Source organism: Trachemys scripta, chromosome 2 (assembly GCF_013100865.1).
Source record: "Trachemys scripta elegans isolate TJP31775 chromosome 2, CAS_Tse_1.0, whole genome shotgun sequence".
In the NCBI taxonomy this organism is placed as follows: Eukaryota; Metazoa; Chordata; order Testudines; family Emydidae; genus Trachemys; species Trachemys scripta.
Window position 1 is genome coordinate 257383066 of NC_048299.1, and position 14216 is coordinate 257397281.

The following is a 14216-nucleotide window of genomic DNA, read 5'->3' on the forward strand; positions in this document are numbered from 1 at the left end:
GTTTCTGTGATGTAGACACTTGTCCATTAGAACTCAGAATTAAGACTGCCAAACTCATTTCCCATAAGACACCAAACAGTCAATACATACCGTAGTAACAACTTTTGTTCACTGTGAACCATGTTCTGGGTTTTATTTGGCAAACTAGAATTGAAAAACTCAATGCTGTGAGATCTCCAGTTCTTCATTAAACCAGTTTTATTGCAACAATCTCACATTCAACATATTTCTAACACACCACATTCTTATTGTATTGTAAAGATATGTATTGTATTCTTATTCTTATTGTATTCTTATGTATTGTAAAGATATGTACCATAGACAGACAATCAGTACCTTTCTACATATAATTACTTCTATATATAATTACAACAACAAAAAAAGGTGGGAGGGAGCTAAATAAAGTGGTACTGGACATGTTGCCAGCCCATCACCCTAATCATTCTGCTTGTATATCACATCCATTTCCCTTCCACCTGTGGACAAAAGACACCCTCTGTCTTCTCTGTTTAGGCTGTAAACTCTGTGATGTAGGGACTGACTTTTATTCACCTTTGCACAGTGCCAAGCACAGTTAGGTCCCAATCCTGACTGAGACCTCTAGGCACTACTCAGAATATAAACAATAATCAGAATTTATGTGGAGCACAAATAATGTGAATTTCTAACATTCAAATGTGAAAAGTTCATCCAATTTTTAAAATGTACCATATGCACAAATGCTACTTTCATTTTTAACCACTGAAGTCTGCAGATGATAGTGCACACAAGAAACTACAGTAACCTGTCATACAGTTGTCCTTTTCTTTGGCACCCCTAGATAGATGAGTGCTAATAGAAAGGCTGACAATAGAAGTGCATTTATGATGCAAAACACCAAGGACAAGATGAACTGTCAAACCTTTAAGAAAAGAATGGCGCCCTTTTGTTGTGGAAATGAAGCTGTGATAATGTTCCCAGGCTATAAACTGGCAGACTGAAATGGCACACACCAGAGGAGCTTTTTCAAATTCTTTATCTATGTCAGCAGATTTCGCCCCTCCCTCTCCCTCCCCCCCCCCCCCCGTGGTTTTAGCTAAGAAAAAAATGTTAAAGTTTCTGTGAACAGTTTGTTACTAGTATATAGCTCTTAGCAACAAGGTTAGAGAATATAAAGACAAACATTTTATTGTCCATTCCACAAGCCCGTTAACTCTATTACTGAGAGAAAAATATACAGACTGTGGGGTGTTCTGTTTCTAGTAGCTTAAGCTACATTTAGAAATGAATTTCTGCACAAAGCCATGTTCGGGCAAGAATACTTTCTGTTTTTATATGGCTTTGGACTTATACCAGTGGGACTATTCATGGAGTAATGGTGGCTGAATCAGGCCCATTGGTAGCATCTTCCATCCAAGGATCCCAAAGTATCTTACTATTATTATTTATGTCATAGTAGCACCTAGAGGTACGGATTGAGACTGGGGCTCTGCACAAATATATCATGAGAGATAGTCCAGTCCTGGAGAGTTCACAATCAACATAGACTAGGCAGACAAAGGGTTGTGGTGGATTCTCCATCACTGGCAATTTTTAAACCAAGATTGGATATATTTTGGTAAAAATGCTCTAGTTCAAAAAGAATTATGTAGAGTTCTGTGGCCTGTGTTTCACAGGAGATCAGACTAGATGATCCCAATGGCCTCTTCTACTCTTGGAATCTATGAAAGGATGAGAGAGGAAACAGAGAGATGATGTGACTTGCCCAAGGTAACACAATAAATCAGCAGCAGAAGTGAGATTAGAACCAAGATGTCTTGGTCCAGTGTCCTCTCCACTAGGCAATGCTGCAGTGAAATAAACCTTCCACTACCTCTATGAAGTACTTAATATTCTTATCCTGTTTTCTAAAAATAAAACTGAGCCACAAACAAGTTAAGTAATTGCTCAACAAGTCCCTGCAAGAGCTGGGCATAGAGCCCAGGAATGTTTGGTGCCCAGTTGCCTGCTCTAACTATTAAGTATTCTTTAAAAAATTGCTGAATTGGAAAGTATTTTTGAATACAATAATTACAACAGTACTTTCACTGCTAAAAACTTCTGACCAAATTCAGCTGTGGCATTAGAGTCACAACCCCTAATGCTGATGGGCTGAATTTGGCATCTCTTCTCTCCAACAAGTTCTTTATTCTGCAAAGTCCAATGTATATTAAAATTGTTCCAGAGAATTTTCAGCACTCACGTGTACCTATCTTACAGACTACACTGTGATCCTGTACATATCTGCATGCATTTGAGGACAGGATCAAGCCCTTATTTGCTATTGGGATGCAGAGGTAACTAGTTTGCAGTGGTCCAACATTGCCAGTTGAAGTGCAGAATATCTCCATCGTGCATTTCTGCTGTTGGTAGAGCTTGTACAGTTATTGTCAGTCATGCTTTATAGATACAATAAACACAAAGAAAAACCACCCTATATAGCACAGTAGCAATTTCATTCTTGTACCATGATGCATCTGAGCTCTGAATCTATTGGACATTCAAGATGAAAATATAAACGGTGTAACATTATACTGCAGTATTTTTCCAATCTTCAGACCATGAATATTCACATTCTTCACATGAAACTGTTGTTGCTGCATTTGCAACATTTATTGTCTCTGAGGCTTTTCCTATTCAATAAGAAATATATTGCAATTTAATCATTACATTCTGATACCACTGGGCTACTGCCCTTCACATCTGTTATCGCTACATATGAACTGCATTACAAAAACGATTGAAAATTTTCTTATCTTCTGCCCTTGAATGCTCCCATTCTTGACAGGACATTGCTGATGTTTAATTTAGGCACTGCATGTTCTGACTACCAGCACACGTTCTAATCCAGTTTTCTATCTGATTTTCCAGACCTTTAAAAACCTACACAAATGAAAGTTTCCTCATTTATATCCAGCAGCAGCACGGCTCAAGATCAGGCAAAACAACTGGGAATGATTTTTGTCTTTATGTTATGAATGAAGCTTCAGGCTTTTTTCTCCTGCTTCCCCCTCCCCCCGTCGTTATTAAACCAAACCAGATATGTTCCATTTCTCCAATATTCTGTTCTCTTTCATTCCATACACGGCTTGCTCTAGGAAAGAAAAAGACAGTGCTTGTCTTTACTGAACAGCAAAAACACTTGGCTTCAGTGAGAAAGGGCTTGCTTCATTCAATTAGAACGTTTAAAACAATACTTTTATAAACATACCTATGAATCGAGCGGGGTTAGATTATACTGATCTCAGCTACGACGGAGAAAGAGTTTAGCAGGAGATTCAGTGCACTACAATCTGCACAACTGCGGTGTCAGGCCTAGTGAACCTGCGTTGTGAAGAGGCAAGAGAAGGATTTCAGTGTAAAACGGTCGCCCTGTCCCGTTATTTCCCGCAAGGGAGATCTCGGAGCAGAAGCCTGTGCATTCAAGCTTCACATCTTAAGACTTTCGCAGCCACATGGCTGCTGAGTTTTCAAGGGGCATCCCCGCTTCACTTGCTTGTTCTAAGTCTCGCCCGGCGGGGGAGGGAGGGTGTCCCTCCATCCACCCAGCGGGGGTGAATGGTAAGTCAGGGGTGAATGCAGCGCCCTCTCGCAGGGAAGGGGGGTAGCTGGGAGCGCTGCAGGGAGACACGTACCGTCTCCGCCCCTTCGAGTTATGCCAGCAGCTGATCCCCCCTGAACAAGTGTCTCCTTCAGGGGCTGCGGGAGGGGAGATGCCCTTCCACACCCCCAGCCCCAGGCCGGCGTCTCCGTGGTGTGGAAGGGGGAGGTGGATCGTGGTGGGGATGTTCCCGGCCGCACGTGGGAACCTGCACGGTCCCAACTCCAGGGCTGGGGGGAACAAAGGCAGCAGGAGAAGGAGGCGGGAAGCGCGGGGCTGGTGGCCCCGCAGCACCGGCAGGGGCCGCCGGGGCGCGGGCGTCCCTAGGGCCAGGGCCTGGCTCCGCGCGGAGCTGGTGAGAGCCCGCAGGGAGGGAGCGCCCGTGGGCCGGGCGAGGCAGGGGACTGGGCAGCTCCAGGCAGCGCTGTGTGGCTGGGGGGCTGCAGCATGTGAGGCTGGGGGCGGGGGCAGGCTCCGTGTAACGCACATGCCCTGTGTGACGGGGCGCTGCTCGGCAGGACAGAGGGGCCCCTGTGTGGTGGGCACGTTGTGTATGGGGCACGAATAGCAGAGCACACTGCACAGTGCGTAACTGCGGGGACAGCGGGCAGCCTGCCGATGGGGAGACTCGCGGCGTGATACCCCCGGTGGACCCAGAGACTTTCGGGCAGCTAAGGCTTAGCTTCATTGCAACACTGAGCGCGCCCCCGGAGCTAGACTAGCTGGAGTGCGAGCGCCCCCGCTGTGAACCAACCTGGGAGCCGCACACAGCGACTAGCTTAGCAGCTAGGGACTTGTTGCATCCCCGCTGCTTTAGTTTCTGCGGTGCGGGCAGCACGCTGGCTTCCACCCACGCCTGCTAGCTCCGGCTTAAAGCACCGCTTCACTCCCGCTAGAGATTTTTGTGTATGGACGGAGTCGGGTTAGGGGTAAAGCTGGGGTGACAGCTCAAGCGAACAACGCAGTGAAGATAAGAGAGTATTATGCTGGATGGAATAACTCGTAGTATGTGTAGAAGGAAGATATGTTTTACTGCACATCATTAATTATAACAAGGAGTCCGGTGGCACATCATTAATTATAACAAGGAGTCCGGTGGCACCTTAAAGACTAACAGATTTATTTGGGCATAAGCTTTCGTGAGTAAAAACCTCACTTCTGATCCGNCTTTAGGGAAATATAAGAAATAATCTAATTTTGTGGTTGCTTGTGCTCTTGAATAAAAATTGTAATAACACTCCAAATTGGTTTTCTCTGATCAACTGGAGACAAGGCAAAAACAACCCTAAATTAAAGGGATTTTAATTAAATATCCAACAGCATTAGCCTCAAGTCCTAAGAAAACCCTTTTTATCATTACAAAGCGTTCCTTCAGAATGGTGGGGAACCCTGAAGGATTGGCTGATCAGGAGGGAGCTATAATTAATGATGTCAAGTATCAGGGGGTAGCCGTGTTAGTCTGTATCTACAAAAACAACAAGGAGTCTGGTGGCACCTTAAAGACTAACAGATTTATTTGGGCATAAGCTTTCGTGAGTAAAAACCTCACTTCTTTGGATGCATCAGAAGTGAGGTTTTTACTCACGAAAGCTTATGCCCAAATAAATCTGTTAGTCTTTAAGGTGCCACCGGACTCCTTGTTGTTTTTGTAGATACAGACTAACACGGCTACCCCCTGATACTTGACATCATTAATTATAGCTCCCTCCTGATCAGCCAATCCTTCAGGGTTCCCCACCATTCTGAAGGAACGCTTTGTAATGATAAAAAGGGTTTTCTTAGGACTTGAGGCTAATGCTGTTGGATATTTAATTAAAATCCCTTTAATTTAGGGTTGTTTTTGCCTTGTCTCCAGTTGATCAGAGAAAACCAATTTGGAGTGTTATTACAATTTTTATTCAAGAGCACAAGCAACCACAAAATTAGATTATTTCTTATATTTCCCTAAAGTATTAAATAATATGATAATAAATATTCCTATGACAATAATTGTCAAGTCAAGGAGTTAACAATAATACAATTTAAAATTGGTTAACTATAAAAAGAACAGCATCAGACCAACAATTGGCCGAGTTATTGCATGAGCATAATCAGTAATCAAATTACAAAGTTAACATAACACCAATGACTTATTAAATGACTTATTTAATTTTTTATCCCAACGCAATTTACTTAGCAGCTTATACTTTCCCATGTGTAAAGAATAGGTTAAAGTTTAAATCTTTATGTATGCCTGGTGACTCTTAGAAATCTGTAATGAGATTTGCCTCAAAGCTAGGTTAATCAGTACCTAATGGTAACTTACCCTATGAGTTTATATATGCACATGCTATTACTATTAATGACCACGCACGCACACACCTCCACACCTAAAATTGTTAGGACACATCTTGCCTGGCAGGGGTCCATTCACTGGTGTTTAAATGTCCTTTGAAAGAGACAAAAATGATATAAAGAACAAGTATCTGTTCTTTAGCTGGCTTGTATGCAGATATTCAGAATCAGTTGGGAACTGCACCTTGGGGAACCAGGCAATGTCTACTGGCTCAGGTACTATCTCGCTAACAAGCATCATTCTTGGGTCAGCAAGTTGGTCTGTGATGTCTTTGTCTCTACTTTCCTTGGGAGGGGAAGTAGGAATATCAGCCATCAAGTTGTCATTGTGGTGACTTCGAGAGGAGCACACTTCTTCCTCATTTATTTGGTCTTTTATGGCTGAAACTCAGGCTGGCATCATCCACTGGGCTTTGCCTTACGACTTTCTGATCCAGTTGGGGAATCACAGGTTTCTCACCCCAACTGCATTGTCCAATCCTGAATAGGTGTTGTCTGTCTGACTCTTGGTCCACTTTTGGGGTTCTCCTTTTAGGTTACTGTTTCTTAGTCATGTCTGTGAGTGTGTCTCCCCCCCTCCCAAATAAGCAACATTGAAGGAATAATAGGAGATTATGACTTTATCAGTGTGATCCACTTGTATTTAGGTGAACAACTGAGACTCTTCAGTGGCCTCTTGACTGTTGGGTTTTGTTGTCTTCCTGGTCATTCTTATGATCCATTGTTCTCTGATTTACAAAACTACAAAAGTAGTTCCTTGCCCATTCACACATCTCATACTTACACTTCCTCTAGACAGGCAAGCTTTTGGAAACAAAATAAGAATTTGTGACATCATCATCACATCTGGGATACTGGGTAAAAGGTTATTTCGCTCTATGGCTCAAAATCAAGCTGCTTTAAAGCTTCTTATTAAATCCATTAACAAAGTTTTTAGAAGTATGCCCCATTCAAATTTATACTCGATGTCTACACGACTATATGCGTATATATCCTACATCATTTTTTTGTGGACTCAGTTTTCTTTTCCATCCATCTAGACTCCCAGCACTTAGTTGAAAAGCATTAAGCAGAACTCATGACTCATAAAATATTTTCTCCTAAATCACTAATAGTCATAAACATGATTCTCTCTCAATCCTCATTAGGCATTTTATTTAGCTCCTGGTCCTATTTTTTTCTCAGTCCATCTATTTAAGAGACAGTAGTGCACGTAGAAGGTGAACGAATGATTGCACTGAAAACCACTTTTGCTAGGGAACACAGTGTAGGGAATGACTGAGCACCTTTCCATACACTGTCCCTGCAGTATATCTCCACCCTCATCTTTCATTTTAATAAGATTTTAGAAAATAAAACTTGTTCAGAAGGTTTCATATTTTATAGATGTTGAAGCACTTATTCAAACTATAGTTTTATTAAAATATTTAATGCACTAGCGTTAAGCATTAATAATATTCAGCATATTAATGTAGCACTTTATGCTGTGGTGGCATTAATAAAGAAAAACATGAGAGTCAGGCGAGATCTTTGTTTCAAAATTACATAATATCCGATTTTCTCTTCAGCAAAGCTCAAATACCCAAGACAGTATTGACATTCTATATATACTTTTTTTTAAATGGTGAATGTAATCGACATTTATAACTTCTTGCTTTCAGTTACAGAATTAATGATATTGCTAAAACAAAGCTAAGATTGTTTTTCAGTTATTTAGCCTGGATAATTTGTGGATATAGATATTAGAACATAATAAGAACATAAGAACGGCCGCACCGGGTCAGACCAAAGGTCCATCTAGCCCAGTATCCTCTCTACTGACAGTGGCCAATGACAGGTGCCCCAGAGGGAGTGGGACCAACAGGTAATGATCAAGTGATCTCTCTCCTGCCATCCATCTCCATCCTCTGACAAACAGAGGCTAGGGACACCATTCCTTACCCATCCTGGCTAATAGCCATTAATGGACTTAACCTCCACGATTAACAATACATACAAAAAAACCCTTCAAATGTTAAGATTGCAAAGTAAAGCACTCAAAAGTTAGGAAAAGCCATTATTATGGCTGCGTGTTCAACTATGGTTCAGCTGCCATGTGCATATATATTATGTTTGGTCTGGTATACACTTAAAATGTAGTTTGACATAGCTACATTGCTCAGGGATATGGAAAATCCACACCTGTGAGTGCCACAGCTATACCAACCCTTGGTGTACACATGGCTATCTAGTGTTGCTCAGGGCAGTGGAGTTCCTACAGCAATGGAAAAACCGTTTTCATTTCTCTAGGCTGCTTCTACGCTATGGAGTTACAATGGCATAGCTACGGTGCTGTAACTGGGCATCTGTAGCGTCCATGGTATAGCCATGACCACAGTCTCTCCCAACTTCACATACGAAGTCTGTGGCTGAGCCACGAAGATAACCTCTCTCTCCTGGGTCCCAATGCAGTGGTCAAAACAAGAGAACGTCCTTTCTTTTCTTGCAACCATCTTCCTGATTTACTGTGATCCAGTGTGCTGAATTAGGCAGAACCTCAGCACATCTAAGGTGTGTATGTAGGACTCAATTTTGCAAGGTGCTGAGCTCTGTGACTCTGATCCAACAAACCACTTAAAACACATGTTTAAAGTTAAATCCCCATGGGACTACTCACATGCTTAAAGTGTTTTACTGGATTGGGACCATAGTGCTCAGCAGTTTTCAGGATCAAGCCCCATATTAACTAATAAATTTGCATGCTGTTGTGTGTTTCAGCTTATATATTTCACAACATCATACTGATTTCTTGAGCATCAGCTATTTTTCCTTTCTTTTCCTATCAATTTAGGAAGTCTGTTTATAAGTATCCACTAGAGAAGTCCACTTCTCTAATACAGAATTTTTTGGCTATCGATAAATAGCCAGTAAGAAGAGCATATCACTTGAAAACTTGGGTTACCTAAGGAGGTGGTGGAATCTTCTTCCTTAGAGGTTTTTAACTTGACAAAGCCCTGGCTGGGATGATTTAGTTGGAAATTGGTCCTGCTTTGAGCAGGGGGTTGGACTAGATGACCTCCTGAGGTCCCTTCCAACCCTGATATTCTATGATTCTATGAAAAGAGGATGAGAATATTTTCCTAACATTTTATATAAGTTACCTTTATCTTTCCATGCAGATTTATCTATCTGTCTTATCAAGAATCATGTAGCAATTTAGTTTGATGGTTATCTCTACTCATAAAAATCTCCTCTTTTGTGTTTCTAGCTGGAGATTCACTCTCAGAACCATCATCTTGCCAAAACTTTACTGGATTTAAACATGGAAATGCAGAGACTGAGAAATGAAAATGAATTGTCAGCAGCTTCAGAATCCAAGGCACTGAACATTGCTGCAAGCCCAGAATAATAAACTGCGTTTCAAGACATAAACCCTGAAGATGAAATATACATTCCATAAATGATTCTGACAACAACATTATGGATAAGCTGCACAAACTTCTAGATCCAATTTGGTAGCAGAATACATGGCATTATTTGAAAATTACAGCAAAGTTCAAGTGTGAATCTTGGGGGTGGGGAATGCTGTATGTATTAGGGTTTGAAATCTTCCTGTCTTGTGGGAAATGGGGGTGGAGGGAGAAGTAATGTCTATAAAGTGTGGGATCTTTCTGCTTCATTCCCCATTCCTCTATATGTTTACTGTTCTGCCAGTTTTATTGTCTAGGGTTACCTTAGCATTCAGAACCCAGACCCATTTTATTTCATTACTGTCACTTCAAGTTTTCATTAGTTTAAATGTTTTTTCCTCCAGAGTGAAAATGTTTAAGTGTGCCCTGGAATTAATTCATTTTATGTTGTTTTTTTTTAAACAAAATATTTTAGTACCAAATAACAATTTAATTTTCTTTACTAGACTCAAATAACTGAAAGATCTGAGGATGATTCATAAAAGCAGACATATCTAGGCCATAAAACTCCAGTGTATTTAAAATGTATATAACTGTAATTGAACTTTTAGCAATAAAAACTAGTGTCTAAATGCTGAGGAGAAGGTGACTTTTTAACCTTTTATTGCACTCATGGCCTGTAATGAAGTTGGTAGAATGAACATGTTTTATGTTCATTTTGGTAAGTGTGCCAACAAAAGTCCGTATTATCTTCTTCAGGGAAAAAATCTACTAGAAACTCCATATTTACCTCCAAATTATCTTCTCAGAGTAGATGACCAGGGCATGGAGGAAGCAGGCAGCTTGTCTTTCGGAACATGTAGCTGTACTAAGATCCATGGGATTTCACTGCAGATCTGTGGGCATTTGTAGAGGGCCAAGAAATTTACACACAGGCCCCAGTGCCTCTATGCTGCTCCTTTTCCCTGGTAGTATGGTTCCCTAAAGAACGCTGCAGGTCTTGGCATTGTTCGGCAGGTTTCAGTCTCTGGAAGGGGAGAGTTTGTAAGATAATGCTGATATGATTTTACTGCGGAGGATCCTTATTGGTGTGCAGGAGGATGATGCTATGTCACAGTCCCATTTTTGGTGGGATCAAGAGGACAGAGCATGCTGCATTGTTCCTGCTCCATCCTTCTTCACACCAGGAGTCCTGGTTCTTTTAACTTTGGCTTTCCTCTGCCTGTGGTAGCTAAAGGGAGCATAGAAGCCAAATGTAGCTGCCGATAGTACAGCCATTACACACATGTGTAATTCGTATTTAAATCAGTGTGAACTTTGGCTACCTCAGTGCTTCAGGGCCCTAACTTACCTTGTGAACTTTTGGATGAGGGGAGCTAACAAGCATTTTACTTAAGTGTGCAAATGCTTCAGGCTTGCTCCTGCTGATGGCAATAAGAGCTTTTATCATTGATTTCAGTTGAAGCAGGATTGGGGTTATGATGTTATTTCCTACACAGTGACTACGGTGACTGCATAGGATTGGGGAAAGGATTGGGCCCAGACTAGGAAGAAGTTGTAATCTGTGAAAGAAGCTTATTGAAACATCTTTGAGGGTGAGATATTACCAGTAATCAGTTTCTTAATGTATTAGGCTTAGACTGGGGTGTTTTGTTTTATTTTGCTTGGTAACTTACTTTGTTCTGTCTATTATTACTTGAAACCACTTAAATCCTACTTTTTATGCTTAATAAAATCACTTTTGTTTATTAATATACCCAGAGTAAGTGATTAATACCCGGGGGAGCAAACAGCTGTGCATATCTCTCTATCAGTGCTATAAAGGGTGGACAATTTATGAATTTATCCTGTATAAGCTTTGTACAGAGTAAAATGGTTTTATTTGGGGTTTGGATCCCATTGGGAGCTGGGTATCTGGGTGCTGGTCTTAGGTACCTGCTGAGCTGTTTTCAGTTAAGTCTGCAGTTTTGGGGTGTGGACCAGACCCTGGGTCTGTGTTGCAGCAGACTAGCGTATCTGGCTCAACAAGACAGGGTTCTGGAGTCCCAAGCTGGCAGGGAAAACGGGATCAGAGGTAAGTTTAGCACATCAAGTGACACTCCCAAGGGGGTCTCTGTGACCGAACCCATCACAGGGCCCTTACATACTATAGAAATGGGTCCCATATAGGTACCTAAATAGACTTCTGTCAAGCTTCCCTACCTTGAACGTGTGCTAAGAATATGCAAAATGTTTTATTGGATGTACATCTTGTTAGGGTTTGACAATTTTGTTGTGACCAAGGAATCTAATACTGCTTCACTGAGGTTTGCTCTTGACTTCAATAGGATTGGACTACGTGTAAAGGTGCGTACCTTTCAGACATCGTAATGTGTCAAATGCAAGAAATGTAACATGCTTATTTGGATGTCAGGTGCAGAGCTCCAAGCATATGCACACACTGTAGACACTGAGTTAGGTATATCCACGTGGAATCTATATATAAATGCAGGTGTGGTACTCCAGAGGTTTGTGCATCTGCATGCAGTTAAATAACGGCACATTGAAATAAATACATTAATGTCTGAGTATATTTGGAGCACCGCACCTGTATATATCATGAGACAGCCAAATATATCCACTCAGTATAAAAACTTGCCTGATGAAAACAGATGTCCTACTGCTTGGCTCCAGATATCTGGGTGTTTTATCCAGTATGGTCACTTGGCTTATTTTAGCTATGAGCTCTATCACTCTGGATAGGTCAGGAGCTGGAATTCTTGGTAAGGCTGGGTGAGTGGTTGAAAAACAATTCCTAACTAGTTGCCAGATTCAGATATTTGGGTCCAGATCCTTAGCTGGTGTAGAGTGGTGTAGCTCCATTTAAGTCAATGGAGGAACATTGATTTACATCAACTGAAGATCTGGCCCTCAGAGTCTATTAATCAGGCATTTATGATGTTCCATGCTTGCCTCTCCATGATGGTACACTGCAGCTCAAAAATCACACCTTGTGCAATAAATCTAAGTCTGGATTTACCAAACTTTGTGGACGAGCGCCCACCCAGAACTTCTCTAGGTTCTCCCACTCTTAATTCTTAGTGGCACTTATAGGAGCTTGGAATTATATTATACCAGTCTTCAAATCTATCCTTCCAGTTTCCACAATGTAAACAATCCTTACAAACAGATAGGATCTTTTTTTTAAAGTTGAATCCACTTTTTGACTGTTATAGTAATTATCCTAGGGGGGGTGAGAGGTAGGTGAAACATCATACCTTCTCCCACACCAAAAAAATGCTTCTTGTGGTTAGGAATTGCTCTTAAAAGAGATAATCCTTGGTGGGTTAGTGCAGCCCTTGAAAGGGGCAACCATAAGGTCACGTCTCAGGACATGGTGGAAATTTACTACATATACAATGCGCAAAAATTTACTGTGAATTTGTGATACACACAATGACACAAGCGATGGGTAACTAGATGGTGTTGGCCTGGACTAGGCCATTAATTAAAGCTAGGAAAATCATCCCAAACCTTGCAGTTTGGTTATGGAATTTTAGAAAGTGGATGTGACGAGTTTCCCTCATGGTGCCACCTGAAACTGGGATACCACTGAGCCCTCTGACCCACCAGCCGGGGCTCCCTCTCACAGTGTGCTGCTGTGACAAGCTGCAAAGCCCCCCAAGCTTGCACTTTCACTAGCATTCACACAGGTAGGGACACACCAGCTGCAGTTACATGCAGTCTCTTTAACCACCAGCCTCCCAGACTAGGACCCCAGAGCAGTACTGTCCTGCCCTGGTCAAATCTGGCCAGTATATGGGTTTAATACCTAGTCTGCCTCTCCCTCCACATGAAGAGGACCATGCACACGTGTAGTATAACCAAGCTGAGATTTTCCCCAGACACCTTAGTCAAACGCACATTGGCTTGGGTTAAAACATAAAATAAGTTTATTAATTACAAAAGGATAGATTGTAAGTGGTTATAAGTGATAGCAAACGGATCAAAGCAGATTACCTAGTAAATAAACAAAACCACAAGCTGAGTTTAACATATTAGGTAGGTAGGATATGAATTAGCAAATTCTCATCCTAAGTGATAAACAGGCTGGCAGATTCTTAAGGCACAAGCTAAGCTGCCTTTGCTTTGCAGCTTAGGTTTCCCAGGTTTTCATACTCAGGCTAGAAAACCCTTTAGCCTGGGACCATAGATTCATAGATTCTAGGACTGGAAGGGACCTCGAGAGGTCACTGAGTCCAGTCCCCTGCCCACATGGCAGGACCAAATACTGTCTAGAGCAGCTTTGATAGACATTTATCTAACCTACTCTTAAATATCTCCAGAGATGGAGATTCCACAACCTCCCTAGGCAATTTATTCCAGTGTTTAACCACCCTGACAGTTAGGAACTTTTTCCTAATGTCCAACCTAGACCTACCTTGCTGCAGTTTAAGCCCATTGCTTCTTGTTCTATCCTTAGAGGCTAAGGTGAACAAGTTTTCTTCCTCCTCCTTATGACACCCTTTTAGATACCTGAGAACTGCTATGTCCCCTCTCAGTCTTCTCTTTTCCAAACTAAACAAACCCAATTCTTTCAGCCTTCCTTCATAGGTCATGTTCTCAAGACCTTTAATCATTCTTGTTGCTCTTCTCTGGACCCTTTCCAATTTCTCCACATCTTTTTTGAAATGCGGTGCCCAGAACTGGACACAATACTCCAGCTGAGGCCTAACCAGTGCAGAGTAGAGCGGAAGAATGACTTCTCGTGTCTTGCTCACAACACACCTGTTAACACATTCCAGAATCATGTTTGCTTTTTTTGCAACAGCATCACACTGTTGACTCATATTTAGCTTGTGGTCCACTATAAGCCCTAGATCCCTTTCTGCCGT

The 14216-nt window shown here is 41.7% G+C and overlaps 1 long non-coding RNA gene across 1 annotated transcript; it reads right to left on the reverse strand.

Annotated features, from left to right (window-relative positions):
• Positions 1-1079: 1079 nt before the first annotated feature.
• LOC117873764 lies at positions 1080-3971 on the reverse strand. Its single transcript, XR_004644805.1, has 3 exons — positions 3654-3971; positions 3230-3342; positions 1080-3112 (listed from the first exon to the last, which is right to left on the reverse strand). It is a non-coding gene; the product is annotated as an uncharacterized LOC117873764 (long non-coding RNA).
• Between the last annotated feature and the right edge of the window lie 10245 nt (positions 3972-14216).